At 42.3% G+C, this 26263-nt stretch overlaps 1 protein-coding gene across 4 annotated transcripts in view; it reads left to right on the forward strand.

The window, feature by feature from the left end:
- The window catches only part of RESF1 (retroelement silencing factor 1), a 243477-nt gene that overhangs the window by 95999 nt on the left and 121215 nt on the right, over positions 1–26263 (forward strand). The gene's annotated exons all lie outside the window — the stretch shown is intronic.

The raw sequence follows: 26263 nt of genomic DNA on the forward strand, positions 1-26263 counted from the left end.
AATAGCATGAATAGAATCATTAAGATTCTATTTTAATTTCTCACTGGATTACTGAAATAGCAACACCTAGGGTCATTTCTCACATAAGTACCTGGCAGGTTCCCAAGGGGTTGATAGATTCCAAGTTGCTTATCCCAAGAATAAGCAGTGGATTTCCGCAATTCTACCTTAAAAATGGTTAATGGACCAAACCTTTTTAAAATGCAACTATACTGAAAGCTTTCACCATATCCTCTGACTATGAATTCCAGAGCTTAATTATGCATTGAATAAAAAATTCTCTTATTAGTTTTAAATGTATCAACTGGGGGGGTTGCCATGTGATGCCTTGCACCTGGTAGGACACATTTCCTCTGCTCTTTGCTACCTCCCGCCACATCTTATCATTTTTTTTTTGATTCTCAACAGGCTGAACAAATAAGACTGGAATTAATTCAAAACATAGCTGGAGATTCCAAGTTCACTGAGCTGATACAATAAAATTTGATGGTTCAAAGAATCAAAGGATGATAAAAGATGTAAAAAGACAAGCAGATATTCATGGCCATTGTCAAGATCTCTGCGTAGTATCAATTGTCAAAGTCATCAGGCTCTCTCTTCTTTAATGCTTTGTGGATGCTAAATTGAAAAAGATCCAAAATGGAATGACTATCAACAAAGCCTGTTAGCTTCTGTTAAACTAAAAATTCCTAAAGCTTAGCCACACATGAAAGTGAGGAAATGGGTCTATAGTTAGAGGGGTCTTCTGGATCAAGGTCAGCTTTTTTCAGAAGGGGTCTCACTGCAGCTTTATTTTCAAAGCTGAGGGGACCAGACTCTCAAAGAGAGAGGTTTATCAAACAGGATAACGGGGGTGCTGTGTATTCTAGGATACTTATGGAATTCACCTGTTTTGGTTCTTGTATTTGGAGCTGCTCATGCCTGACCCTGGCTGCTGCAGTTTTACCTTTCATGGCATAACCGGCAGCTCAAATGGTGGAGATTTGCAGTCTGGTGTAATGGCAAAGCCCTGGAACCTTTTCATGTCGTACACAAAAACTGAATATCTTCTACATATCAGAATCTGGGCCTAAAAGCAATTCTGTGAGGATCCACAAGTATAGTTGTTGCGTACCGTCATTATGTAGAAAGACTGATTTCTGTACAGCTGTTACTAGATTCATGCATGTTTTACGGCATTTGAAGCCTTCCATTAAGCCTAGCGGAACTACATTGGTTACCGATTGAACACAGAATTAAATACAAAACCCTATGTACCATCCATAAACTAATTCATGATGAGAAATCAGACTGGCTAAACACAGCATTACGGGTACACGTCCCACACAGAAACCTTCGATCAGCAAATAAAGCACTCCTAACCATTCCTTCAGTAAAAACAGCAAGATTAACCCAAGTGAGGGAAAGAGCCTTATCATTAGCAGGACCCACAATATGGAACACAGTGCCTCCAGAGATCAGATTACAAAGTGATCTCAAGGCATTTAAGAAAAGTTTAAAAATATGGCTTTTTAAAAAAGCATTTTACAAAAACAGGAGAATAGAAATTATTCAGGAATAGGCAGATAAGCACCGACACACAGTACTTTAGGACAGTACAGTAGAGTAGTCCCTGAACTACACATCACAATAAACATATTGATAACACCATGTATGATAAATTTACCCGTGAAAATACCTTCGGCACACTCTGTCATGACCCATTCCTCTAAAAATTATTTTGTCTAATGATATATTGTAACCGAACCTTTGACGGCACCTGTTAGAATGTACTATAGTACACTTTTACCCTACATTAAATATGTGCCTACATGTAAACCATTGCAATGGTATATAACTTAGCGACGGTATAGAAAAGATTTTAAATAAATCAATCAATCATGGGATCTGTTTTTTAACCTTGCTGATTGAAGCTCCTTCTGAGCCTCTGGCCTTGTATGAACTAAAGTATCTGATAGATCACTTAACAGCTGCAGAGTCAGAGCTTCATGCCTTAGTAACTCATTCATCTGATACTAAATTTTAACACAGCAGCCGTAAATTTCTTCCTAAAGTTATATTGAGCATCAGTCTTTTAAGCAGTCAGTTGTCCTTCCAATATTTTCCAATGCCATATGCCGTCAATGTTGAATGATCCCTGCAGACTATAAGATTACTGTTGTCTTCTATTTGGAGTGCACTAAAGCCCATAGAGAGTCTATTCAGCTTTTCATAGTTTTTGTTTTGTTTTTTGCTCCAGCTAGTCTAGGATTGCTGGTTTGGCAAGAACTCTTATCTAATTGGATAGCAGACCATATTCTTTGCTTGTGCCCAAGTGGGTTTGACTACCTAGCAGGTGAATGCAATATGGGCATGCTCTTAACATGAATGCAATATCTGTGCTTTCTTAACGTGCGGCAATCCACCTCTCCTGGGCACCCAATTTAATATTAAAATCGGGTGCTGCGGTAAAAAGGAGGCAGAAGGGGAAACTGCGCACCTCTAGTGGCTCCTCTGCAGCGGGAGCCTGGGAGAGGTGGCTGTCAGCTGGTTAGGAAAATGGACACTCAATTTTGTCTGTTAATTGAGTGTCCCTTTTCCTAACTTGACTACTGGCACCTTTTTTTTTTTTTTGGGGGGGACGGGACATTACTAAATTTTTAGTTCCTCCAACTTAATATCACCACAATATAAGTCCTGAGGAAGTACAGAAAAGCAGTATTTTCTTTTCTGTACACTTTTTGGGCTCCTCTAAAATTAATGCCTGCTTAGGGTAGGCATTAATTTTGGCAAGTAAAAATATGCGCATTGGGCACACACTTTTTTCTTTTTGCATCAGGGGGATAGATAATAGCCTCATCGACGTGCATTTACATGTGATGAACACTATTACCTACACGCGCAATTGGACGCGCAAACCTCCGTTTTTGCATCGGGTGGGGGGGGGGGTATGTTAAGCGCCAAACATGCTTAAAGGCGCATCTCTATGAGCACAAGGATACCATACCAAATTTAGTAGAAACAAATATCAATTTTTTTATTGCAAACCAATAAGCAATGCAGGTACCCTTGGGAGGTACAGAGTCACAGCAGTTCTCTCTATCTAGATGCCCAGGAGAAGTACTATTCTGTCTTTGAATTCAGTGAGTGCTGCTTTTTATAGGTAAAACATACAATAGTCCCTAAGTTGCATGAATCTATGGGAGTATCACGGACACAATTTCTCATGTTAAACAAGATGAATTAAACCTAAGTTATCCTGACACCCCTCCCCCCCTTCCCATATTGAGGCCCACTTGCCTGATGTTTACATCAATCTTCTGTTAGACCTTTGTTCTGTCAGTTTTTCACCTTCAGGGAGGTTTCCAAGACTGGTTTCACTAGTTGAAACGTTAGCCTGTGAGATTCTGACCTTTTCCTTCTGCCTTTCTGTGACCTCATGGCGCTCCATAAGTTTTCGACATCTCCTGCTGCTGACCAGATGTCTCCTGTAATTTCTTCAAATTAGAGTCAGTAGGGCATTTAAGGTTCCCAAGGACAGAACTGCAAGCAGGCCAAGGCAGCAGAGGATTCTGGGTCAGTCATAGTCTCCATGTTGGTCTCAGACTAAGGCACACATCAGGACGCACTCCCAAGCGCGTTGAACCAAGTGCTGTGGCCAGCGCACGGTATTGGTTTGGAGTAGTAACTCAAACATACAGGCAGATATAGAAAGAAACGCGGGCGAGCGCCTGCTCCCCCGGTGCGCGCAGAGGCCAGTGTCCTGTGCATGTGATACAGTAAATAAAATTATGGTAATTAGGGCCCGTGGTAAAAGGAGGCGCTAGGGACACTAGCGCGTCCTAGCGACTCTTTTTTTTTTTTTTTTTTTTTTGACAGAAGTGGCGGCTGTCAGCAGGTTTGACAGCTGACGCTCAATTTTGCCGGTGTCTGTTCTCGGACCCACTGACAGCCACTGATTTGGAAACCGGATGCCAGCAAAATTGAGCATCCGGTTTTCAAGCTGCAGGCTGATTTTAAATTTATTTATTTATTTTAAATTATTTTTTCTTTTGGGATCTCTGACTTAATATCGCCATGATATTAAGTCAGAGGGTGTACAGAAAAGCAGTTTTTACTGGTTTTCTGTACACTTTCCTGGTGCTGAGAGAAATTAACGCCTATCTTTGGGTAGGCGCTAATTTCTGAAAGTAAAATGTGCGGCTTGGCTGCACATTTTACTTTCTGAATCGCGCGGGGAATAACTAATAGGGCCTTCAACATGCATTTGCATGTTGCGGGTGCTATTAGTTTCGGGGGGGTTGGACACGCGTTTTTGACCCGCTATTACCCCTTACTGAATAAGGGGTAAAGCTAGTGCATCAAACATGCGTCCAACCGCAGGTTAACAGTGCGTTCCACCGGAGCGCACTGTACTGTATCAGCCTGTTAATTGGTTTGGGTTACTACCCCAAACCAATTAAGCCTGTTTCACTTTCAATGCATATCCAGCGCGGATCTCTGCTTCAATGGCAGGGGGAATGATGAAAAGAGGATTTACATTCAGACAACAACCAACAAGGACTGAATTGCACTGTCTAGGTAAACAAATAAGCGTGGGAGTAGCTTGCTTGTGGCGGTTACTACCCTGAACCAATTAAGCCAGTTACTTCACTTGGAAAGCATATCCAGCGCAGCTCACTGCTTCAACAGCAAGGGGGGGGGGGGGGGGCGGGGGATGAAGAAATAGATGTTGTCTGGACATAAATCCTAACAAGGCATTGATCTGAGCAGTATGAGTATAATAAACATCGGGGTAACTTGCTCGCTATGACTGTTACTACCCTCAAACATTAAGCCTTATACTTCACTTTGATGCAGCTCCAACACTGCTCTCTGCATCAGTGGCGGGGGTGGAAGGAAATTAGAATAAAAAGGTTACCAATAAGGGCCCTGAACTCAGTGGTTGGAGTAACAGATAAGTATGAGAAAATAAGTGTGAAAGCTTGCTGGGCAGACTGGATGGGCCTATTGGTTGTCTTCTGCTGTCATGTTTAGGTTTCTATGTTCTATGTATTGTATTGGCCTGCTAGTGAGGTATGTGAAGGCTCATGTATTTGGATCAATGGCTGCATCAGTGCCCCATTTAAGGTCAACCTTTCACACATTCAAATTGCATTATTTGGTTTCAGACTTCTGGCTCGACAGCAAGTTCAAGGAAGTTTAAATTTCACCATGAACAGTTGGTTTATCCCCCCCCCCCCCCCCCCTTTCTTTTTTTTGTTTAGTACAAGTTTTAGCTAGGGAGTCTGATGTACATGACTACAGTAAACTGCTTGTCAGAGGAAGCAAAGTTGCTTACCTGGGACAGCAAATATCTGAAGACATCAGATCAGCACAGTTACACATCACCCAATCTCCTCTTCTAGAATTTAGCTTACTAGCTTAATTACAGAACTGAGGTATACTGCATGGCTGTGGCAGCTGAAACATGTTCTCAGAGGACTCTGCATGTCTTTGTTGGGAAGCTCTGGAAAAGTGTTCAATGATGGCACTTAGATAACTGTCCGTGAGATCAATGGTCTTCAGAAAATACTTGTTAAAGCTAAACAGTTTTAGTGCTCAATCATCGTCATCTTGGAGGATCATGCAGGCAGTAGTGTGATCCTCCATTCACTGTTGGCATGACTTTTTTTTTTTTTTTTCATTTCTTCTTTTCACTCATGATCTTAGTGCTTGCTCCTATTTTGTTGCTTGTAGTGAAGTGATTAAGATTTTAGTTGTGGCCTGTCCAGTTAATCTGACTTTTTTTTTTTTTTTTTTAAATTTGGTAGTATGTTATGTAAAACATTTTGCTAACATCTTTATTTTGTTTCCTGTGTTCTCTTGGGATAAATCAGGGCACTGTTAATGGTTCCTGAAGTTCTAGAGCATATCTGATATTCACTAACATTTCAACAGGCCCTTCTAGTCTGCCCACTTATTCCTGTCCATCCTCCTAAGGGCTGCCAGCCATAGAGCTTGACCACTTATACATCTCATCCAGGGCAATCTTTGCTGTCTTTTGTACTCTACCAAATGACCTATTTTTTTTAAATGTATTTATTTATTTAGATTTTTATATTCCTTTTATATTGTACTTTTTGCTACACTTCAAAACAGGTATAACTATAACTGAATATAATCTTATCACCCCCTCCCTTCTTAAGTCTAATCACAAAGCTTTATAAAACGTTAAATAGCTACTTGTACTAGGATGTCTTTACCTGTACATCCAAACTCCTAGGTGCCCTATGAAGGCTTCCAGGTTGACCTGCTGCTTGGTTGCTTGCATTTCTGCTAGGACTTTAAACATTTTTTATTAAGCACTTTGCCTTTCATTCTGGTATCCCCAACACTCAGAATTGTTTTAAAGATGTGCCATTATGGCATGCCTCATGCTATCTGTAGAGTAATGAAGAGGCATCAGACAGCTTTCATGGCAGGCAGGTCAAAAGGACTTGAGCACAGTGTAGCACTCTCTTTTATTGTACATTCATACAAAGGCAGATGATGTGTCATTACATGATTGGCTACTTTCCCATAGCAACAGACGAGTCCTTACACTATTGGCTTTGGCTCAGGGGGTGTGCACGGATCATTTCATTGGCTGCTGAAATCTATACCTCCTGACTTTGTCCTGCCTCTGACTAAGGAACACCCAGCCCCTCCCCCAGGAATTCAGGGCTAAGCACAAGCCAGAGAAATACATGAAGTCAGGTATCCTTTCCTAGGCAGAGAGGCTTAAGCACAAGTGATGCTTTTATTCAGGCAAAGTTCAGGGAGAAGGGAAGTTAATGTTTAAACCCTGATGAAATGGCTTGCTGGCAAGCGCATATTTCCCACACTATCTCCTGTTGAGTTTCAGCTTACTCTTTCTCTGGGAACACCGCTCATTTAAACTCATATACAGCAAGGAAGCTTCATCTTGTTTGAATAGGCAATAAAAGGTATTTTAATGCTTTAAGAGACAAATTCATAACAAACAGCAGACAGGGCCGGTGCAAGGGGATTTGGTGCCCTAGGCGAGCCTTCTCCCTTGCGCCGCCACCCCCCCCGGTCTCGGCCCAGACTCCTACCTCATTCTCGATCACACCCGCCAACTGTGTGATTTTTCTGGGTCGCGAGCAGGTTGGGCACTGCTTGCGGCCCGCCAAATCTCCACTACTCTTTGCCACCGCATGCGGCCCCTTATGGCTCGCACCCAGTGGCACACCAAGAGTCTCCGGCGCCCGGGGGCCAATACATTTGTGTGCCTCTCCAGCATCCCCCTTAATCCTTCTTGTACTAATGCTTAAGGTCACAGAAAATCAGTGGCATCTCTAGACAGAAGAATTTTGAGGGGGGGAGGGGGGAAGCCAAATTTCTTCATCACACCTACCTCTATAGCATGGATCCTGCTTTAAAATTGGTGTTAAAAAAAAAAGTGGTGTTAAAAAAAAAAAAAAAAAAAAAGTCCAAAGGGTCTTCTGTGTAATTTTAAAAAGCTGGCCAGTTTCACACTATTAAATTATTTGATAGCCTCATTCAACTAATTCTATATGGCTATGAGAGTGAAGTCTGGAATATATAGGAAGGGACAGAATGTCAATATAAATCCTGCACCTCCAGTTCTGCATCCACTGAATTTCCCCCAAACAATGGAGCTTGGATGTTTCCCTTACAGCTCATCATACTAAAAGATATATATTTTCAAATTCTGGTGTAACCTCACAGTAACAGCAGCGCAAACACCTTCCACTGCCAGGCACATTGTGAACTAACAAAACCCCGCAAAAAAGACACTCAAAATCTATACTGCAATCCCATCGTAACATAATAGTAATAACACCAAGGACTCAAACAACAATAACCCTACCTGTGAAAAAGCAAGGATAAATATTACACTGGGTCTTAGAATACCAATACACCACCTACTGAGGAAACAAAACAAACCAGATTACTATAGATCCCTATACAGACACTATATGCTAGCAGAATCTCTCATCATGGTCACACACACAGAGCAGAGACAGACCCTCACCAAATACAGAATACAAAATAAAGGAGCACAAATTAGAAAAAACTGAAACGGAAACACCAATCTGAGAATTCTCAATTTTCCTAGGACACATCTGTTGTCCCCTAGAGAATTATTTAAGTATTCTGATAATATGCTTCCTATAATTTCTAGAGTTTATTATATATCTCGTATGGTAGGGGGCACAGAATGCCCAGAACAAGGAAATTTAAGTGAAGATACAAACTTGTCTGAACTGTTAGAAAAGTCATCAGATATGGAAATAAAAACTCGGGCTACTTTAATAATACAATGTGCTGACATTTCTCAGAGGGATCTAATATTGAGATTATATTTTAAAAATCAAAATTCTCAATTTCACGGATTTCCAATTAGGATTTTTCCGGATGTATCTTTAAGCACACAGTTGAGGAGAAAAGAATTTCTGACCATGAGGGAGAAAGTAATCCAAAAGGGAGCGAAATATCTTACGTTTTCCTTGTAAATGTGTTTTGATTTATCAAAACACGAGATATGTATTTAATCATCCGGATCAGCTGCGAACATACCTTGAGTCCTAAATCCATCAAACCTTAGGAGTAGGAGAGAATTAGAAATATAGTAGTTCAACACAGATTTTTCAAAATGTTAATTTTCAGCTGAAAGCTGCTTCCTGTTTGTTTTCTCTTAGACAGGTTCCGTTATTTCTTTCAGTACCAGTCTTAGGATTCATAGATAAGTTTTATGTATAATTCATATTTTCTTTTTTGTATGAACATTGCTTTCTGTTTTGATTTGTGTGTACTTATCTGTGATTATCTTCTGGAAATAATATAAAGTGCAATAAAAATAAAATTAAAAAGAAAAAAAAAAAAAGAATATTTTAAAACTACTGATAAATAGAATTTCTATTAATTAAAATCATATACATTTTTTACAATTTCCCAAACACCAATAAAATATTTCAAAACACATATATCAAATAACACCCAATAATTAAAACCAATAAGGAGTTAAAAAAGCTCCTGCTGTCCATACGTGGGAGCTCTTGATTTCCAGTCACCCTGATATTGTCGAGGATTAGGTTATCCTCACTGTCTCACACATACTCACATATCCATTCTCTCTCACACTGTCACATACATACACATTCATGCTCTTATACCCACCATAACCTCTCGCTCTCATAGACACTGACACACTCTTGTAGGGAATCAGCTGATGCAGTGGCTGGCAAACCATGCTGACTCAGCGATTTCAACACATCTTCACTTCCTTATCTCTGACCTTCGCACTGAGCGCAGCAAGATTAGCACATCTTAAAGCTCTAGCTTATAATTAACCCCCACTGCCTAAAGACAGGATGCCTGTCTGCCATGTACACAGCTGCAGGCAAAAGACAGACACATATATGGTATAGCCTTCAGCAGCCAACGAAATGATCTGTACGTACCTCCTGAACCAATGATCTAATGCAGGGGTCGGGAACCTTTTTGGCTGAGAGCCATGAACGCCACATATTTTAAAATGTAATTCTGTGAGAGCCATACAAGACCTACCAAATTAATTTACTACAACCCCCTACTCTCCTGACGCCCCCCAAGACCTGCCAAAATAATTTATTACAATCCTCCACCTTCCTGACCCCCCCCCCCCCCCCCCAAAGACCTGCCAAAAGTCCCTGGTGGTCCAGCGGGGGTCCAGGAGCGATCTCCCGGACTTGGGCTGTCGGCTGCCAGTAGTCAAAATGGCGCCGACGGCCCTTTGCCCTCACTGTCACTGGGGTCGACCAATGGCAGCGGTAGCCTCGTGACATAATAAGGGCAAAGGGCCGTCAACGCCATTTTGATTACTGGCAGCCGACGGCCCTTTGCCCTTACTATGTCACAGGGGCTACCGCCGCCATTGGTCGACCCCAGTGACATAGTGAGGGCAAAGGGCTGTCGGCGCCATTTTGACTACTGACAGCCCAAGACCGGGAGATCACTCCCGGACTGCTCCTGGACCCCCGCTGGACCACCAGGGACTTTTGGCAGGTCTTGGGGGGGGGGGGGGCAGGAGGGTGGGGGATTGTAATAAATTAATTTTGGAGGTATTGGGGGGCATCAGGAGGGTGGGGGGTTTTGTTAGATTTTTACTTTTGTTATTAAAGATTTGTCTGTGAGCCAGATGCAGCCATCAAAAGAGCCACATCTGGCTCGCGAGCCATTGGTTCCCGACCCCTGATCTAATGACACATCTGTAAGCTATGAATGTATGTACAATAAAAGGAGGCCCCCGAGGGTGTTCGAGAGCCTCGCCGAGCCTTGGCCACGAATCCTGCCTGTTGTGTCTTCATTGCCGTAACATCTGGTGACCCGCGACGTGATACCCCTGCTCATCCGGCTGGAATAGCCTTGGTGCACCACAGCAAACTCACTCCCGCAGTCGTAAGTATATTTCAGCAAGTTTGTTCCCACATTCGTGAGTATGGGGGGGAATTGTCAGCTCAGCAGAAGTCTCATGCAAAAGAGTTGCAAAAAATAATCAAGAATCATTATTTCGTCACCAAGGGAGAAATAGCACAAGTCAGAATAGGGGACTTAAAAAAATTGATAGGCGAAATAGCCTGCCAGTGCCCATGGTATCCAGAGGCTGGGACTCTGGACGTCAAGGACTGGATTCAGATAGGTAACAGTCTCCATGCGCCTTTGCGCGCTCCCATACGGCAGTTGTTACTCTGGCAAAAGTGCACAGAGGCCATTGAAAACATGGGGATTAACAATCTCAAGGAACCATCCACAGTTCCTGTGTCCTCAGACGCAGACAAAGAAGCAGACAGCCTGTAATTAGTACACCCACTCCACACACCCTTCCCCCACCATATCCACAAACTCCCTCAGAGACAGCAAATTCTCTGTATCCGCAGCTCCCCATGCCCGAGCCCATGACACAGCCCATCCATACCTCCTAACCTTATTTAGAAAAACAGCCCTTAAGCACAATTAAGCCACAACCTGGCCCGTGCAGTGCAATTCGCATGGGGTTTCACCAGGAACAGATAAAAGGAAACCTTACAGGAGAAGAGTTATTAGAAGGACTTCAAGCTTTTCCCATTACAGAAAGGACCAATGAACTAGGTGGGACAGAATATAGTTGGTCCGCCCTTCCCTATAGTGTTAGAGAACTCCGCACAAGTATCAAGGAGACAGGGTTCCACTCCTCTTACACCCGAGGGTTGCTAGAGGGATCCCTGACAGCAATTGAATTGAATACCGCCCGGAGTGCCATAAGCAGTAACAATACCTCCAGGTCTTCAAAGAAATTAGCATATATGACCTTGGGCCAAGTAGCCGCACTTCTGATATTGCAGTGGCGTTACAAACAAAAACAGTACCAACGTGAGAAAAATGATCTAATGAGACAGTACAATGGCCTGTTGCAAACCAGACTAAACCAAGTAATGGAGCAGACAAAGCAAACCTGGAAGGAATGTTTATCATGGGCCTTGCTATTCTGTTGCAGGAAGCCTGCATACTTAGAGCGCATTTCCCCACAGGCAGTGTTCCCTCACACATCAGAGAAAGATCCAGTGTATGCAGGGCCTTACGCTGTAACTACAGTGAAACTGGGACAGGACACTGTGTAGACTCAATGTGAAATGGTCTCTTTTGACAAAGTTAAATAGGGCCAGATTTAGGATGACTCCGTTACTCTGAGATTTATTTTTGTAGCTATTGCTTGCATTGCCAGCGCACATACTTTGCATTTTTACTGCAATTTTTGTTTTAGGACAAAGTAGGTTAAGATAGAATCTGTTTACAAAAGACCAGCAAATCCTTGCCAGTCTTATTGTTTCTGGTTGATGTTATCTAGTTATGTTGTTGTTTGCTGGTACATTTTTTGTATAAGGATTTTTAGTTTAACTAAGTTAATGTTATACGGTACCGCTTTTCAGTTCCTCTAAACTTAAAGGATTAATTCATTGAATGGAGTTCTCTCCTCTGTTTGTTTTCTCTTGAGAAACACTGTTCTGCATCCCTACACTAGCCCTCCCTCTCACTCTGTCTTTTCTATTGTTAATTCTTAATTGCCACTCGTAAGGGGAAGGGAGAACTTTTGAAAAGAAAAAACTGCACTTAGTACTGCAGTTTCTCTCCCTAATTTCTGTATCTGTTATATCTCTGATACATTTCTTTATTACAACACATACTTTATACCTTTCCTTCCTGAAATATCTGCCCCAACTGTGCGTTGTAGCTTTCAAAGGGGGGCACGAGACAGATCAGATCTCCTACTGATCCAAACCTCTTTTTCCTCACCCTTCAATGCTGAACCTTTATTACTTTTATACTTTCAAATTTCTTTAATACTGAGCTGAGGTTACTGACAAGGACATTTTACTAGTGTTGAAATTCAGAATCTGAGCTACTGAAATCTGAATCTGAAAGGACTGTTATCTATAGAGTGGTGATAGTGCATCCACTAGGAGGCACTATGCTATTCTACCAGTTGTACAATATTTGTTATTTTAATAATTCTGTTGTATACTAGTTTTTACTTTTCAGGTCTACAGTCCTCCTCTTAAACTTCAGTTTTATTTTCTTTTTCTAATTTTTATACAGAATTCTGAACTTTTATTTTTCAAACACCTTTTGATTTTTGATCTTTGATTTTAATTTTTTTTGATAAATTTTTTATACGAATTTTGAGCTCCAATTATGTTATCTGTTGTCTGTCTTGATGTCAAGAAGACGATGAATGAATATTTGTAGGATGGATGAATATGTGTCAGTCTTGTGTAACACATGATTAATGTACTGTCTGAAATACTTGTTGTTTGTGGTTACTCTCAGGCTCTAAGACAATCTCTTCCCCCTCCACACAAACCCTTACTCCCCTGGATTTTCTCATACACACTCTACTCTCACTGGCTCCCTCACATACACACACTAGGCAAGCTCCCAATCATTCTCACATGCACACGTGCACATACACACCCCCCCCCCCCCCCCCAGGCAGGCACCCATGCATTCATACAGATGCACACACTAAAGGCAGGCTCCCTCTCTTTTTGCCAGCAACCTCAGAGCCTCTCTCATTCCTTTGCTGCCACTTGTCACTGTTGCCGCATGGCTATTGGGGAGACGCTGAAGCCCATTCTGCTGCCTCCTCTGTGCAGGCCCAGTGAGTTTCCTCTTCATGCTGATCTCGTACAGTGTGAGATCTGCACAGAGAAAGCGCTACTCTTTTACATTACCAAAGATTACATTTGCCAATCAGTAAAAAGTAATTTATTTTATTTTTTTACCTTTGCTGTCTGATCTTAGTTTTCTAATCGGTTGGTTGGTCACAGGCTTTTTTGTTCCACCTTCCCTTTCTTATTTTTTTGCCAATTCCTTTTATATTGTGTTTTCTATTTCTTTTCTCTCCATCTATCTTCTTCCCTCAAACACACGGTCAGGTTCTTATTCTCACATGCTTTCTCTCTCACACACACACACACAGACTCTCACATGTTCTCTCTCATACAATCATTCGTATACACAGTCTCTCTTGCACATGCTGTCTGAGTCACACATACAGGCTCTCTCACTCCCACATGCTGTCTCTCTCTCACACACACAAACAGAGGCTGTCACATGCTGTCTCTGCAAACATTCAAGTCCTCACTCCCACTCACAGTCTCTCAACTCACTCTCTCACACACACACAATCTCTCATCTTATCTCATATACACACGCACACCCTCACTCTATAGGCCCTCAGCCTCCCTTGCCTCTGGGCCTCCTCTTCATGGGTTACCGCAGGATGGGTTCTGCAGCAGCCCTGATCTTCTCGAGCCGCCTGCAGTGTGGAATCTGTAGCAGCGGCCCTGCTTCCAGGCCTCCTCTTCTCAGCCCACTGCAACTTGAGATTCGCTGCTCCTCTTCTGCACACGGCTGATGCTCCTCCTCCTTCCTGCCCGCGTGGCTCCGGCAATGTTTTGTTCCTGGGCTGCGCGGGCAGGAAGGAGGAGGAGCACCTGCAGGTTTGGGCGCGACCTTTTTCTTCGGACTGTGGTGATATGAGCTCCACCACGGCCCTGCCGATCTTCCTGTTGTGTGTATGCAGCACACAGTACAGCGGTAGATCACTGCTCAGCCGCCAGTGGGATGAGATCCACTGGCGGCCGCATTGGCTCCCCCTGATCTCTCCTCGGTATACCACTGCTTGGCGCCCTAGGCCCAGGCCTAGTTCACCTAGTGCTTCTACCGGCCCTGTCAGCAGAGATTGTCAATCACTTAATAAAGAGGTAATCTAAAGGACAAGGTTGCTATTCCTTAAGGAAGCAAACAGCCGACTGACAGAATGTACTGCTCCTCTGGCAATGCTGTTGCTTGAACACAGAAAAACGAGCAAGTCCTTTTTATAGCCTACTAAACCTGGTTCACATATGCAGTGCTCTGTCCTGTCAGGTAGGCTGCCACCCTCCCCCCCCCCCAACCCTTGCAGGATGGCTGAGCACACCATGGGGTCTGCTTGTTCTGCTTTTCTTTTGTTCCTGTGATTTCCATCTGGCATCCTCCTATCTGCACCCATTCAATTCACACACACACACACACACCCTTGCAAGCAATCACACAGCCTTTGTTCCTGTCTCTGCTAGCAGTTATACATTTTTAATGGAGGTTAGTTAATGATTTTAACTCCTCACTCATCACTTTTTTGTAACTAAAGGTTCTGTGTGCTTATCTCATACCATCTTGAAGTATGTTAATGTTTTAGCCTCCACCATTTGCTTCCGAAAGGGTGTTACATGCCTAGAATACCTATCTGTCTATCTCTGTTTTGTGTCCTACCCTTTGTGTTAACCTTTTTAAATGGAAAAGTTCGTTGTTTTTTTTGTGCATTTATAGGTCTGGTCAATTTTTCAGAACCTTATTTTCCAACAGTTTTAGTTCATTATCTACCAGTATCATTTGGCTAATGAGTTATTAGAGATGCACTAAACAATATAAGCAACTTTTCATTCACTGCAATCTTCATTTTAAGAGACAGAGCTAGTAGACCTTAATTATGTAGACTACAGCATTGGTATGCATATTTTAAAAACTGTTTTATACCTTTAAATTCTGTCTGTAATCATCATTTGAATGATAATTAATCTATTTCATGCATGTTAACTAATTTGATGGATTCAGATTTACAGGGGAGTTTTAAAAAGAAAGAAAAAAAGCCATAAATAACCCCAGTCTTGAATTTAAAGCTCAAATGCTGTCTGGCAACATGGGAATTGATTGTATTGTCTTACTAAAAATGTTTAAATCCACGTAATCCTATTTGAAGCAAAATTGCCATAGGTTTAGAAAAATAACCATTTTAAGAAAAGCAGAGAGAGGACATTTTTTCAAATAGCTTTCTTGGTTGCAAAGTATACTGGCACTTTGAGTGCCCACATATTTAGCAACTAGTTTCTTTTCAAAGAGAAATGGTCCAGGTTGGTTTTTCTTTGGAAACTTAGCTGCTGTGAGCACTAAATTAACAGTATGTGCAGCTACTAAGGCAGGATAAAATAGGACTGCATACTTTTGAAAGTCCTGTGTCTGGATGCTGCTCTCCCCCCCCCAGGAAAGCTTTTTTTAATCCAGCTAAAAGCATGGGTGTTGTGGAAGGCTGCATGTACCTCCTTTTAGCCAGAAAGAGGAGGGCAATTTCCCGACAAACCAATGTAACTAGGTAAACGGTTTTGAAAATTGCTATCCTCTATGCAGACTGAGCTGAAGAGAAGTGAACAACCTTATGATGACTAAGGCAACAAATTTAATCATCATTAAACCAGCAAATAAGAATGAAGCAGTATTGAGCTAAGATTATTTAGAAAGTAAGACAGTTTCTTTGTTGAATGGCAGTTGAGGTTCATAAACTATTTTGAAGAATTATAATGGCTTTTTTATTTTAATCTGATAATTTAACTTAAAATATAGCATGTTTTTCCTTTTTTAGGAATATTTAAAACTAGTATAAATTTGATAAAGATATCTCTCTCTCTCTCGATATCTCTCTCTCTCGATATCTCTATCAAATTTATACTAGTTTTAAATATTCCTAAAAAGGAAAAACATGCTATATTTTAAGTTAAATTATCCGATTAAAATAAAAAAGCCATTATAATTCTTCAAAATATATATATACCGGTACTAGCCGTTAAGCCCGTAACAGGCTACATTAACATTTTTTTTTCAGTCCATTTCCTTACCCCTCATTCTCCCCTCCCTCCCCTCAGTCACTCCCCCCTCTCTCAGCTCATTCACAACCCCTTCGGATGGCGCAGATGGAAGATCTCCGGGGGAGGTCCCTCCCTCCCTCCCTCCCTCGTGCACCGCCGCCGCTACTGCTCCTCGCCACGCCATTTTTGTTACAGGCAAGCTCTGACAGACGTGCTGCCCACGCATGCGTGGTAGAGTTGCTCTCTACTGCGCATTTGCGACACGCCGGTCAAGCTTCATTTATCTAGTAGATATATCCCAGGTACTGGGATGATGGAGATGGAGAGATTTCTCAGGAATAGGAAGTGGGATGAGACAGAGAAGGGTCCCTGGATTTGGGGGTGGGGGAATTCTGAGAGATAATGGAGGGGAGCGAGAGAGTAGTAGAAAGAGAAGGAATGAAGGGAGAGCATCAAGGGAAGTTGAAAGTATTAAAATATCCACTCAAGGAATGAGAGAAAGAAAAAGACACCAGAAAGAGAGGTAAAACAAAAAAAAAAGGAACAGAGGGAAGCCCTGAGAATGAGAGAGAGACTTGATCAGCCAACAGAGTAAGCCAAATACATCAAAGGTTGGAAACTTTTATTGCTTGTTAGAGAATATTAATAACTCATCAGTATAAAATACATTGGGACACAGATCAGTCGCTGACATGGACGTGCCTCCCACATAGAATTTACATATTGAGAAGAGTTGAAATTTGTTGGCTAATTTTGACTTTCTGGTGTATAATAATTCTCTTTTGTGCAGGCTTTTGTATTGGACCTGAAAATATTTTGTGGTAAGAAAACTTAAATGTGCTTTTAGCTATATTTTCAGAGAAGATTACTACAACTTTCTGTGAGGATAGTCCACAAGCTTCCTCCCTCCCACCAAAGTGAACTGCCCACTCACTACTCACTACATGGTAGGGATGTGAATTGTTTTTTGACGATTTAAAATATCGTCCGATATATTTTAAATCGTCAAAAATCGTTAGAGCCGCGATACAATAACAATTCCCCCGATTTATCGTCAAAAAATCGTAAATCGGGGGAAGGGGGAGGGCGGGAAAACCGGCAGACTAAAACAACCCTAAAACCCCCCCAAAATGCCTTAAATTACCTGGGGTCCAGAGGAAGGGTCCCGGTGTGATCTTTTACTCTCAGACCTCTGGTGCTTGTAGAAATGGCGCCGGCGCTACCTTTGGTTTTTCCGTATGGAAAAACGATTCGCAGCAGGAGATTGCTCCTGGACCCCCGCTGGACCCCCAGGGACTTTTGGCCAGCTTGGGGGGGCCTCCTGACCCCCACAAGACTTGCCAAAAGTCCAGCGGGGGTCCGGAACGACCTCCTGCAGTCGAATCGTGTTGTCTACGGCCGGCGCCATTTTGCGCAAAATGGCGGCGCAAAATGGCGCCGGCCGTAGACAACACGATTCGACTGCAGGAGGTCGTTCCGGACCCCCGCTGGACTTTTGGCAAGTCTTGTGGGGGTCAGGAGGCCCCCCCAAGCTGGCCAAAAGTCCCTGGGGGTCCAGCGGGGGTCCAGGAGTGATCTCCTACGCTCCTGACCTCGGGGGACAAAAAACAAAATGGCGCTGGCGCTACCTTTGCCCTGTCATATGACAGGGCAAAGGTAGCGCCGGCGCCATTTCTACAAGCACCGGAGGTCCGAGAGTAAAAGATCACACTGGGACCCTTCCTCTGGACCCCGGGTAATTTAAGGCATTTGGGGGGGTTCGGGAGGGTGGGGGATTTATTTTAAAGGGTCGGGGTGGGTTTTAGGGTTGTTCTAGTGTGTCGGTTTTCCCGCCCTCCCCCCCACTGGACCCCAGGTAATTTAAGGCATTTGGGGGGGGGGGGGGTTCGGGAGGGTGGGGGATTTATTTTAAAGGGTCGGGGTGGGTTTTAGGGATGTTTTAGTGTGCCGGTTTTCGATTTACACGATTTTCACGATATTTAAAAAACCCAAACGGCGAGGATCCGATTCCCTCCCCCTCCCAGCCGAAATCGATCGTTAAGATGATCGATCACACGATTCACATCTCTACTACATGGAACAGGTGTCCAAGATTCACCCACCACAATGAACTATCTCCTTCCTTCCCACTAGAAGGAAAAGAGCATTGCTTCTTACCTTGAGTACAGCTCTTCTTCCAGCTTTGGTCTGATGTTTGAATGTGTGGGGCCCTGTACTCTCACAGGATCAGCTGTTCTGCACATGCAGATGTCAGATTGAAGCCAGTAGAATGAGGCACACAGGTAAACGGTGTGCTACTCTCCTCTTGCCAATGGTGTGCCCTGAGGAATGAGCAAACTTGAGAGTATGCCACGAAATTACAAAGATGAGAAGCACTGAGGAGTGAGGGATAGAGGTTGAGAAAGGGGAAATCTGTTGGAGGGGAGGAGGTTAAGAGAAGGTCCTCTGGAGGAGGTGGATCAACTAGAGCAGTAGCTGTCAACCTTTTTTCTATAATAACACACCTGATGAGCAGTGATCACACTGCACAACAAACAAGCAAACTACATTTTGTTAGAAATCATTCAAAGGAAAGAATATGCTTAAATCCTTTTTTTTTTTTTCATTTTTACAAACTATTATTGAAATCTTTATTTCTCACAAAGTTTTCATCTTCACTTATTTAATTGGTTATAAAAAAAACAAACAAACCCCACTACAAAAAAAAAAAAACCAATCCTGAAGGCATGCTGTGCAATGCAAAGAAACCTCTGGTCAGTTTCAACCATTCAGTAAAACTACCTTTAAAATTATTTGATAGCATCATACGATCATCTCTTCTATATGGGAGTGAAGTTTGTAATCTATATAGAGCAGAGCTAGGACATTTCACCTTATAATTCACCATAAAAAAAAAAAAAAATCAAATTCTGGTGTCATGTCAGTAACAGCAAGACAAATTCTTTCCACTGCCAGGCACATTATGAAAACCCTGGGAAAATCACTTGGCACATACCTAAAAAACCTGTCATATCAAAACAGCACTAACTCCCAGGATTCATCCATAAATAGCCCTACCTATGAAAAGGCAGCAATGCAAATATTATACCAGGCCTAAAACACCAATATGCCTCCTAAGGGGAAAACAGCAAGCTGGATTGCTATAGATCTCTACACAGAAACCACAGGCTAGCAGAATCCCTCTCCTCTGTCACACACACACACAACACAGACAGAAACTCACTAAATGCAGAATGAGTGACCACAAAAATGCAGACAAAAAATGAAATGGGACCCCCAAGAAGCTAGACTGGTACATGCATTGCAATGCTGGAGAAACGCAAAAATGCATTTGTTCGCATTGTGCCAAAAAGAGAAATCTTACACTTGCCAAAGGATGGAGCAGTCTGGACTCTGGCTTTCTCCACAAAAATATTGTATTGTTCAGACGACAAAACAGAAAAAACCCCCCCACTTACCTTCAGCAGAGCTGGCATAAAAACCCCCCCATGATTCATAGTTAAGCAGTTCCAACAAACTCTTACCCTCCGTCTCCTGTGGCTGGGGCCTCCCTGTTCCCTCTGGGCCCTGGTGGTATTTTCCCTCTCCCTAGAGGAAATGACCTGCAACTAGGATTATTTTGTGGCTGTTTTAAGGTGGACCAGGCTAAATGGCTGGTCCTGGGCTTTTAAATAGGGTCTAAGATACACTCCTGTTCTGAGACAAAGATATGAGATGCTCATTGCCAAAGTTGACGTGTTCCATTCACTAAAGAGAAAATAAAATGCTTTTCTTCTCCCTGTTTTGTCATGTTAGTCCCAGTCTCTTGTTCTTGGCTTTCCTCTTGTTTGTCTAACTCATTTTTTTTTCTAAAGTCTCCTATCCATTTTCTTTTCTTTTTCCTTCTATCTTCTTTTTTTACCTCAGCCCAGCATATTCTCTCATTCTCCGTCCCATCCTAGTCCAGCATCTTCTCAAGGTCCCCATCCCGGGTTCTCGTCCCTGAATTGTCTTGGCTCAGTTGATCCCGCAGAGCTCTCAGACTACAGGGGGGAAGGGGTGGCAGATGAAGAAATACACACAAACCAGAAAGTAAACACTGGGCCTATCTGCAGCGGACAGCACTCAAGCCCTGAAACAACCCCGCTCCCTCCTGCCACATGGAATTCCTGTTACTTAGGATATCCATAGGTTTGAGAACTGCTAAACTACAGGAAGTAGGTTGAAAAAGGGGATCAGCTGGAGTGCAGGTTTATCATGATTGGAGTGATTATTAAAAAGGGAAGGGGGTGGTGTGCAGTCCTGCTCATTTGTTTTGATCATCCTCTGGAGTCATGTGAATTTTTAAGTGCTAAAATGGGGTCATGTTGGCTAAACATTTTGGAAGGTCTGTGTTAAGCTAAGTAGGTCCAAGTAGCAGATAGGTCATGGTTCAGACGTCCCTTGTTTGTGCTGTACCAGTGGTCAGAGAAGTGGCCTTGGGGCGTGATAGGAAATGGTAGCTTCCTGCAGCGATAACAGGTTTGAACAGTCCTGAGATGTTCTTTCTTGCTGGCCTTGGGTAAACCTAGTAAAATGTTGCTACTTGCAAAAAAAATTGTTCTTCAGCAAAATTTATGCTGATCAGGAATAGTTACAGAAGGCACAATAGACTGGGGTAATAAGTTGGAAGGCAGGCATCGAAATAGCCTTGAATCAAGTATGAAAAACATTCCTTGTTCCTAAATGGCTAATGTTTGAGCCTTGCACAGACTTAAGGCTACACTTTGATCACATGCATTTATGGGTTTGTTTATCAAAGTACTGTACATTAAATATGCATGTTAACATGTGATTTTTAATATGTATTTATACAACTAATGTATGAAATTGTAAACATTTAACTACATCTCTATGGAAGTGTAGTTACCGTATTTTTCGCTCCCTAAGACACACTTTTTTCCCCCCCAAAAGTGGGGGGAAAATGTCTGTGTGTCTTATGGAGCGAATATAAAAAAAATTAAAAATCTAACAAAACCCCCGCTCCCTTCTGACTCACCCCAGACCTTCCAAATTAATTTACTACAACCCCCCAAGACCTGCCATAAGTCCCTGGTGGTCCAGCGGGGGTCCGGGAGCGATCTCCTGGACTTGGGCCGTCGGCTGCCAGCAATCAAAATGGCGCAGACGGCCCTTTGCCCTTACTATGTCACAGGGGCTACCGCTGCCATTGGTCGACCCCAGTGACATAGTAAGGGCAAAGGGCCGTCTGCGCCATTTTGATTGCTGGCAGCCGATGGCCCAAGTCCAGGAGATCGCTCCCGGACCCCCCGCTGGACCACCAGGGACTTTTGGCAGGTCTTGGGGGGGGGGGGTGTCAGGATGGTGGGGGTTGTTAATTAATTTAAAGTGTTGGGATGGGTTTGGTTTTTTTTTTTTGGGGGGGGGGGGGGGTTCCCACAGAATTAGACAGACAAAGGTTTTCTGATCTGGGGAATGGACCGAAATGGCCCTCCCCAGACCCGAAAACAAAATGGGAAGAAAAAAAAAGTTATGCACTCCCCTAATTTGCTCCATAAGATGCACAGATGCCCGGGGACAGAGCCGGTTTAGCACAAATTTTTTTTTTTTTTTTTTTAATTTTCCCTTTCTGAATCCTAGGTGCGTCTTATGGTCAGGTGGGTCTTATGGAGCAAAAAATACGGTAAATTTGTGTTAATGGCTGAATTTACCTACACAAATATATTAATGCAAAGTGCATTGTGTTTAATATGCAAAATTATCCTAACCATTTAATTGAATTTAAAATTTAAATGAGCTAAATATATTAACTGAAAATATTGCATGTTGCTATTAATGTAAAAACACTAATGCCAGTTAGCAAATAGGAGCCTTAGTTTTCAGTCTTTCTGACTGAAAGACCATTCTGATGCAGAGGTGTACATTTGATTAAACTCATTATACAACTATTTGGAGGTCTTTTCCCCAGTGTTCTAAAATCTTCAGGGATTCTGACCGTCTGAAAATTAGGTAAAAAAAAAAACTGAGGTAAGCTGATTCTCACAGGACAAGCAGGAGGGTAGTCCTCACATATGGGTGACATCACAGGATGGAGCCCTGCACGGAAAACTTTTCTGTCAAAGTTTCTACAAAGCTTTGACTGACACTGGCGCACTGAGCATGCTCAGCCTGCAATTATCCCTGTGAGCCACAGGTGCCTCCCTCAGTCTTCTTTTTTCCGCTCTGCAGTAAGCATAGCGGTTAGGAGCTCTGAGAAATTCTATCACTTTTTTTTTTTCCTTACGGAAACGCTTAAACTTTTACTTAAACACTTTTCCCTGCACAGGTCTCCCTTCGCGTACGTTTATTCGACGCTTGGTGAGTACTCTGCCTTGTTTTTTCGGTCTGTTCCTGTCACCGTTCTGGCCTGCCAACCGACTGCGGCCTTCCCTCTCCCTATGTTTTCAGTTAGCCACACATAGCCTGCGAGTGTCCTTCTGTGACACTCTGCCTGGTTATTAGCACTAGTGGGAAAAAAAAAAGGCTGAAATATAATTGTAAAATTGTAAAATATAATTGTATAATTGTATAATTGTAAAATTGTAAAATTCAGAGCAAGTTAAGAAATGGCGCTACAAGAATTTTTTGTGTAACATAACCTTAGCGATTCAATCACAGTTTAACAATTCAGAAAGTGTGATGGACAGCTGTTAATGAGACAAGATAAAGTGACATTGTAATAAGGACATTGTTATAAAAACATTGTAACAAGGATATTGTTGCAAAGACATTGTTCCGAAGACATAGTTACAAAGGCTGCTACTCTTTTAATGTGAATTAATTGAAAAGTTAAAAAGTAAGAACGATTTTTCTCTCTTTAAATGAGATCAAACTGTGGGAAAAAAACAAGATTATACGTTATTTTATGGAAACGATTAAAAATCCACAATGAAAGTGATTGAAAAATTATAATTGTATAATATCAGGTAGTGCCGTTACAAGAATTATTTTCAGATACCCAATAATATCCGTGATAAGATATCACTTCAAGATATTAAATAATTTTATTAAAATTGAAAATGAGTATAAGACCGGTGATTGTAACAATTGGCTTATAAGAAGTATCTGAAATTTCAGATGTCTTGCCAATACTGAGGTCTTCTCTCTAGTATAAAAAATATATTGTTAAAATTAGTAACATACAAGTTTAAGAGATCAATAAAGTTAATTCCTTTTAATAATATATCATACTTACATTTTCAAAAAAATTTTTTGGTAGCAAACATCACATCATATAGCTAGTTATTTTTTGCAATTGATTGTATACTAGTTATTCCCGGATTTTTTCTGGTTCAAAAATAGTTAACATCCAACTTGCGGAATACCTAGAAAACAATATCCTATCCAATTCACAATATGGCTTCCGTAAATTCTTCAACACTGAAACCCTCCTCTTATCACTATCCAACCACCTATTCAAGGGATTAGATAAAGGCCACTCATTCATACTCGCACTTCTTGACATAGCAGCCTTCAACACCATAAATCACAACGTACTACTCTATCGGCTATCTGAAATCGGTATCACAGGAACCCCCCCTCCTGGTTCACCTCCTACCTAAAAGACAGACAATACAAAGTCAGAATAGGTAACCAAGAATCCAAGGCATTCAACCTACTACAAGGAGTCCCCCAAGGCTCCGCTTTCCTCAACCCTGTTCAACATTTACCTCCTGCCCCTCTGCAACATCCTCTCAGATCTTGGCCTCAAACACTACATATATGCAGACGACGTACAAATCGTCATCCCAATCACAGACTCACTACCCAAAGCCATCAAAACATCGGAAGCCTCTCTTGCAGCCATCAGTAACTTCCTCTCTAGTCTCAACCTTACATTCAACACCGCAAAAACAGAAACCTTAACTCCCCCACACAACCATCTCATCTCTAATCAACACAACACTCCCCCTAACTCAATTCTTACATCTCAACCTCCTCCTCCTAAATGCAATTATCACATCTCAACACGCAAGAAATCTAGGAGTCGTCATCAGACTATCAACTCAACCACAAAAAATTCATTAAAAACTCCCTCAAGGAATGCTACTTTAAGCTGCAAACCCTAAAAAAAAACCTGAAACCACTCTTACATTTCAACGATTTCCAAACAATACTTCAGTCCACAATATTCACAAAAAATAGACTACTGCAACTCGCTATTCCTTGGCCTTCCAAAAAACACCATCTCCCCCCTCCAATTGCTGCAGAACGCAGTTGCACGTATCCTCACCAACACTCACATGAACGAACACACAACCCCAATCCTCAAAGACCTACACTGGTTACCTATCCAACAGCGCAGCGCATACAGTACAAAACCCTCACAATACACAAATTCTTACACAACCCAGATATAAACTGGCCCCATTGCACCACCTTCTTCCGCAGCACAAACAGACCCACCCGATCACGCTATCTAGCAACCTTAAACATTCCCACACCCAGACTCACCCATTACAATGCTACCAGGGATTGCACCCTATCCATTGCCGGCCCCCTACTCTGGAATTCTATGCCCGCTGACATACGTCAAGAACACTGCCTACAAAAACTAAAAACTTGGCTCTTCACACAAGCATACTCATAATCTCAAGGACACTATACTGCATCCTATTACAATGCATCCTATACCACCCCTAATCCCTGCCCTCTCAATAATCTACGCCTCCTGCACTTATCCTAACATCCCACCACACAGTAGCTCTCATGACAGAGAATACTAAACTTCACCTTACCTCAGTTTACTCTACAGAAAACTGTCCAATCCATACACCCAATTATAATATTACATTAATTATACTATTCAATTTAGATATTTATATACATTTTATTATGTAGCAACCCTTATTGGTCACATTATTAACCTGTTACTGCTGCTCCTAACAAATATAATCTGCCTAGCTGATTCTGCTAAACTGTTATTATAGTTACTCTGAAAGTTATGTTGGTTACACTGTAAAGCTTTGTTGCTGACTCCATGTTGCCTGTAAACCGATATGATGTCCAACAACGAATGTCGGTATAGAAAAACCTTAAATACATAAATTTATAATCAATTACAAAAAATCCCAAGTACAACCCCCACAGGTTCTAAAGTTAATTGGGGTGCTCATCAATACAGCGCAACAGAGAGCTTACCTACCACAAGACAGGATTCAAACTCTGTCCTCTCTTGCTCAACATCTATTCAATCAATCACATGCATCGGCACGCCAAATTCTTCAACTGCTGGGTCATATGGCAGCAGCCATATACACGTCGTCCCATACACAAGACTGCACATGCGTCGCCTACAATGGGGCCTCAAGAATAAATGATCACAGTTCTGGCAACTACTCTCGACCAGAGTATGTCTTACCAGACAAATGTGCACTGACATTCAATGGTGGATAAACACCAACCACCTGCCCTCGGGAGCACCATTTCAGTTGCCTCCTCATCAAATCACTTTCATGACAGATACATCCAGAAGGGGCTGGGGAGCCCATTTAAACGAATTAAAAACTCAAGGTCGCTGGTCTCTTCAGGAGACCAACTATCAGATCAATCTCCTGGAGCTTCGAGCCATTTGGAAAGTACGTCAAACTTTCTCTACCCAACTTCGAGGAAAACATCTCATGGTATATACAACCAGGTAGCCATGTTCTATGTAAACAAGGAAGGAGGGTCAGGTTCCTGGATACTCTGTTGGGTGGCACTTCGCATACTGACTTTGGCAATATCGAACGAAATCTCGATACAAGCCACTTACCTTCCCAGATTAGACAATGTAACAGCGGACTGCCTCAGCAGAATTTTCTATCCACACGAATGGACCCTGAATCCGGGACGTGGCATCAAGCATATTCAAACAGTGGGGCTGTCCAATCATTGCCACAGAGAGCAACCGGCAAACACAGACATTTTGCTCCATCTACCCAAGCAAACTGCGTTACTCTCCAGATGCTTTCCTCATCCCATGGACAGAGGGTCTACTCTATGCTTACCCTCCCATTCCACTAATATCCAAAACAATACAGAGATGCAGCGGACATGATTCTCATAGCCCCGTCCTGGCC

This window comes from Rhinatrema bivittatum, chromosome 4, assembly GCF_901001135.1.
Source record: "Rhinatrema bivittatum chromosome 4, aRhiBiv1.1, whole genome shotgun sequence".
Classification (NCBI taxonomy): Eukaryota; Metazoa; Chordata; class Amphibia; order Gymnophiona; family Rhinatrematidae; genus Rhinatrema; species Rhinatrema bivittatum.